General features: G+C 35.0%; 1 long non-coding RNA gene across 1 annotated transcript; it reads right to left on the bottom strand.

Moving 5' to 3' along the window:
* Positions 1-6: 6 nt before the first annotated feature.
* Positions 7-1,065, bottom strand: LOC140919866 (uncharacterized). The gene is made up of 3 exons (XR_012162447.1): positions 775-1,065; positions 366-435; positions 7-149 (listed from the first exon to the last, which is right to left on the bottom strand). It is a non-coding gene; the product is annotated as an uncharacterized lncRNA (long non-coding RNA).
* Positions 1,066-5,542: the final 4,477 nt, after the last annotated feature.

The raw sequence follows: 5,542 nt of genomic DNA on the forward strand, positions 1-5,542 counted from the left end.
TTGCTGCAACACTTGCAATTGACATTGCTGCATGCACCTCTGCTCTGTGCAATCTCTGTTCTTCTTTCCTCTTCATCTTTCTTTCCTTAAACCATTTCTTTATTGACATGCTTTTTATTGGTATTATCTGTCTTCAACCATTATTTGGACTGCAACATAATTAATATTTTTTTAATATGATTGAAATTGTAATGTAATCGCAGTTGAGGTTATATAGATCACATATGACTGCGATTCTCTACAATATTAAAAATTGGTATGCGACTGCAACTGTAATTCAATTCAGGGTGCATAGCTTACCCATTTTTTTCTTAAACTGCTAACTGCACAACTATAATTCAATTGTAATATTAAAGATTACTTACCCATTTTTTTCCTTAAACTGCTATTGTAATTCAATTCAGGGTGCATTGCTTGTTGCATCCATATCCATGACTGAAAAAACAGAAGATAAAAAGAATTATTTTGTTCTCAAAAGGTCTTGTTTAACGATTTAACAGAATTATTAGATGATTTTATTGTGTAAATTCCTTATTTCCTTAATATCATTAGACTTCAATGGAGGTATAGACATGAAATGGTGCTACTAGGCTCTAATTGCTTCATAGGGTTATCAAATAGAACAAGTGATCCAAGGTGACCCAGGCTTCAAATATTGAATAATAATTATAAAATCAAAATAAAGTCAGTAGCAATCCATTGAAACCAAAGCAAATGTTTAGAAAACAAAATAAAAAATTTAAGTAGAAATTCAGAAGAAAATTAAGAAACTACCTGAAAGTGTGCTTAGGACTCACCAAATGTAGGTTAGGGTTCATGCAATTTGAAAAAGAAAATAAATTAAGAAATGAGAAACCATGGCAGCTGATTAGGGTTCATGCGATTTGGGAAAAAAACAGAGAGGCAAAATGCAAAACGGTGGAAGGTGATTAAGGTTCGTGCTACTATTGATATTTTGGTGTTATCACTACCACGTAACTGGCGTTTACTGGGGACATTGAAGGTTGCGAAGATGGAGATGCTAATGGAACGGGAGATGGTGTTTATTGAGGCCTTAAAGATGATCGAGATGAAGGAGAAAGTGAATGGAGGATGAAGGAGAACGGTGAGAACGAAAAATGGAGGCACTACGGTTTGCGAGGATGAAGGAGAACGGTGAGAACGAAAAATGGAGGCACTAGGGTTTGTGAGGATGAAGGAGAAAGTTTGAACGAAAAACGAAAAATGGAGGCACTAGGGTTTGCGAGGATGAAGGAGAACGGTAGTATCCTTTGAGTTGTTTATGGTAGTGTGAAATATGTTTTGGCATTATCATATTTTTATATTTAATATTATCATATTTTTAAGCATACGTTTGGGTGTATTTTAAAATAAATTTTTTTTTTATGATATGTATTTGTTTTTAAATAAAAAATATTTAATTTCTAAATTGGTTGTTAAATCTATTTTTTTTAGATATAGAGATTCAGAAAAATCTAGTTTTAAAAGAAGAAAATAGATTTTGATTGGTCTCTAAAGCGGTCGCTAATAAATTGGTTTCTGAATCGGTCGCTAAAATATATTTGTGACTACTTTAGAGATACATTTAGTTTTAGTTAACTATTATAAATATTTTGTCTACAAAAATTATTTCACATTTTTCTTTTTTTATTAATAAAGAAAATTAAAATATGTAATTAAAAAATTGTTAGCGACCGATTTAGTGACGAAATAATATTTAGTTTTAAGATTTAAAATTTCAGTCTCTACTTTGGTCGCTAGTGTGAAAGACAAATTTTCTATTAGTAATATTTAGCGACTGAATTTTTGGTCGCTAAAATTTAGTTGCGATTTCAGTCACTAAATTTCATTAGCGACCGATTTAGTGACGAAAAAATATTTAGTTTCTAAATTCAAAATTATGGTTTCTATTTCGGTCGCTGGTGTGACTGAAAATATTCGGTCTCTAAATCGGTCACTATAGGCGAAAATTCTAGTAGTGATACAAAAATATTACAAAGCAACAAAGAAAAAACTAAATCCTAATCAACTAAACTAGGACTGCTCCTCATTATCATCAACGAGAGAGGTTGAGACTGCTATATTATCCTTAGCAAGTGTCTCCTCACCATGAGGTTTAGCACTTTCTAGATTGGTAGGATTTTGTTCTTCAGCTACTTGCCTGCCAATCTCAACAATGTCTTCAAAAGACATTTTGAGACCCAAGTGCATTAGCATACGATGATGAACCTTCATCAGTCCGGTTGGTAGGGAGACTTTCTCAACAAAAGCTTCCATCATCAGGTCCTGAATAGCCGTATGCCTATCCACTGATGATTCCCATGCTTCATCATCAGAGTCTGCCTCTGTTTTTCCATCAAAGGTTTCACCATAATTCTTCAAAAGTCATTGAGATTCTCTTGTTCTTCACTTCAGCCTCGAATCCAGTTTTGGTGAGTTTGAAGGTAGAGTAGAAGGCTCTAATCAGCCTTGGGTAGATTTCCAGAGAGCAGGAAAGGAAATCCACTAAACCATGAAATCTCAAGTGATTTTGGAAAGTAAACCCATTTGAATCAAAGTATGTAAAATCCAGAGTTCTCGCCTCTTAGATTTTCCTTTTTGAGAAAGAAGATGGCAGAGCAATTTCTTCAACTTGTTTGCCTTTGGGAGGCTGAACCTTCTTTGGTTGGGGGGAAGAATTAGTCTTCTTCTTTTTCTGGGTTACTCCTTTCATGGCATCCCCCATGAGCTTTTCAGATGGAGGAGCTTTCATCTTTTTTGTTGGTTCTTGAGCGATTGCAACAACCTTCCCTTTGTCTTTAGCTAATACCTTATGAGTAGGTATTGACACTCTTTTAGCAGGAGGTGAAGGAGGTTGAGGGGAGGGTGTTCTTCCACTAGATGTTGAAGATGAATCTAGGGAAACTGATTTAGACGAAGATGATTGAGGCCTTGTAGTTTGCTTCACTCGTGCCATTGTAGATTTTGTAGATATAAGATATCTGAGAAGATTGAGAAGGATTAAGATGCAGAAAAATTTGAAGTTGGGTGATGAGATATGAACTGATGGTGTAAACGGGTTGAGAAATCGATTTAGGGTTTATATAGAACTGTTCAGAATCGATTTCCCAATCGATTTTATTTCACTTCTGGGTTTACCAAATCGATTGTCTAATCGATTGTCCAATCGCTTGTGTTACCGTTACTTGAGTGAACTAAAATATATCCGTTACACCCACTTCCAACAGCTATAATTTTACTCAACAGTCGTCTTGTAAATCGATTTCCAAATCGATTTCGTAATTGATCCTTCAGTTTATTAAATCGATGTCCAAATCGATTCTTCATACGTTCAGAAATCTTCTAATCTCAGCATCGATTTCCAAATCGATTCATATAAGTGCAGGTTCCAAAAATCTGATTCAATCGATTTCCCAATCGATGCTCGGGTTAGAGGTTGGAAAACTTCTCAAATTTGTGGATGTCTTAACCAAACAATCGATTATCAAATCGATTCTTTAAACGATTTTCCAAATCTTCCATCGATTCCTCAATCGATTGAGATGATGTATACTCCAGCAATTTGACTTCTAAGATGTGCTAAATTGATTATGAAATCGATTATAGAGTTTGTGACATAGACAAATAAGACACTATGTACCATAAATCGATTATGCAATCGATTATCGTGTTTTCAATTTTACCAATTAAAACACTGTGCATCATAAATCGATTATACAATTGATTTTGTAATGCAGTTTTCCTATCTGGTCACAGGATAATCGATGTTACAATCGATTTTGTCACAAGGATCAGATTTCATTGAGATCTATAATACCAAGTTTCATTCTTATAAAGAAGAAATTGTCCTTGGGTAAGGCTTTTGTGAAAATATCAGCCAACTGATCAGCTGTATTGACATATTCAAGCTTGATCTTGTTGATATTGATCTCTAATAAAGTGATGCCTAATCTCTATATGCTTGGTTCTAGAATGCATGACAGGGTTCTTAGTGATATTTATAGCACTAGTATTATCACACATGATGGGCACAGTACATAGATCAACACCAAAGTCAGAAAGGTGTTGTTGCATCCATAAGATTTGTGCACAACAGCTTCCAGCAGCTACATATTCAGCTTCAGCTGTTGAAAGTGCAACACTATTTTGTTTCTTGCTATGCCAAGATACAAGTGAGTTCCCTAATAGTTGGAAAGTACTAGATGTACTTTTTCTGTCCAATTTGCAGCCAGCAAAATCAGAATCAGAATAACCAACTAGAATGCAAGTAGATCCCTTAGGATACCACAAACCTAGATTTTTGGTTCCTATAAGATATCTAAAAATCCTTTTGACTGCACTTAGATGGGATTCTTTTGGATTGGCTTGGTATCTAGCACACATGCAAACACTAAACATAATGTCTGGTCTACTAGCTGTAAGGTATAGTAAGGATCCTATCATGCCTCTAAACATTGTCACATCAACAGATTTTCCCTTCTCATCTCTATCTAAATGACAAGCTTGACTCATGGGTGTATCAATGGATTTAAACTTATCAAAACCAAACTTCTTTAAAAGATCATTACAGTATTTGGTTTGACTTAGGCAAATGCCATTCTTGCTTTGCTTAATTTGAAATCCCAAGAAGTAAGTTAATTCTCCCATCATGGACATTTCAAATTTTCCTTTCATTGTATTTTCAAATTCTTTGCAAAGCTTATTGTTTGTTGATCCAAAGATTATGTCATCAACATAAATTTGGACCAATAGAATGTCTTTTCCTTGTCTTTTGATAAAAAGTGTCTTATCTACATTTCCCCTTGAAAAATTTTCTTGTAAGAGGAAATTGCTCAGCTTTTGATACCAAGCTCTTGGAGCTTGTTTCAAGCCATAGAGGGCTTTTGTCAGTTTAAACACATGATTTGGAAACATAGGATCTTCAAAACCAGGTGTTTGACTAACAAAGACTTCCTCTTGGATGTCTCCATTTAGAAAGGCACTTTTTACATCCATTTGATATAGTTTAAAGTCCATTATACATGCATAAGCAGGCAGGATTCTAATGGCTTCTAGTCTAGCTACAGGGGCATAGGTTTCATCATAGTCAATCCCCTCCTCTTGGTTGTAACCCTTGGCCACTAGCCTAGCCTTATTCGTAGTAATTATCCCATTTTCATCCATTTAGTTTCTAAACACCAACCTAGTTCCTATGACATGTTTATCTTCTGGGTTTTGAAACTAGAATCCACACTTTGTTTCTCTCAAACTGATTGAGCTCTTCTTGCATGGCAACTATCCAGTCATGGTCCATAAGAGCTTCCTTTATGTTTTTGGGTTCTGCTTGAGATACAAAGGCTGTGAAGTTACAAAATTGTCTGAGGGATTTTCTAGTTGAAACCCCTTTTGAAATCTCTCCTATAATGTTGTCAATAGGATGGTCTTTGTTGAATCTCCATTCCTTAGGCAAGTCATCTTCCCTAATAGGTTCTATGTACTCAATGTTGTTTGGAGGTACTGGCTCATTAGGTTCTATTGGTTCAGATTCTACAATATCATCCAA

The sequence above is a fragment of the Cicer arietinum genome, chromosome 3 (genome assembly GCF_000331145.2).
Source record: "Cicer arietinum cultivar CDC Frontier isolate Library 1 chromosome 3, Cicar.CDCFrontier_v2.0, whole genome shotgun sequence".
NCBI lineage: Eukaryota > Viridiplantae > Streptophyta > Magnoliopsida > Fabales > Fabaceae > Cicer > Cicer arietinum.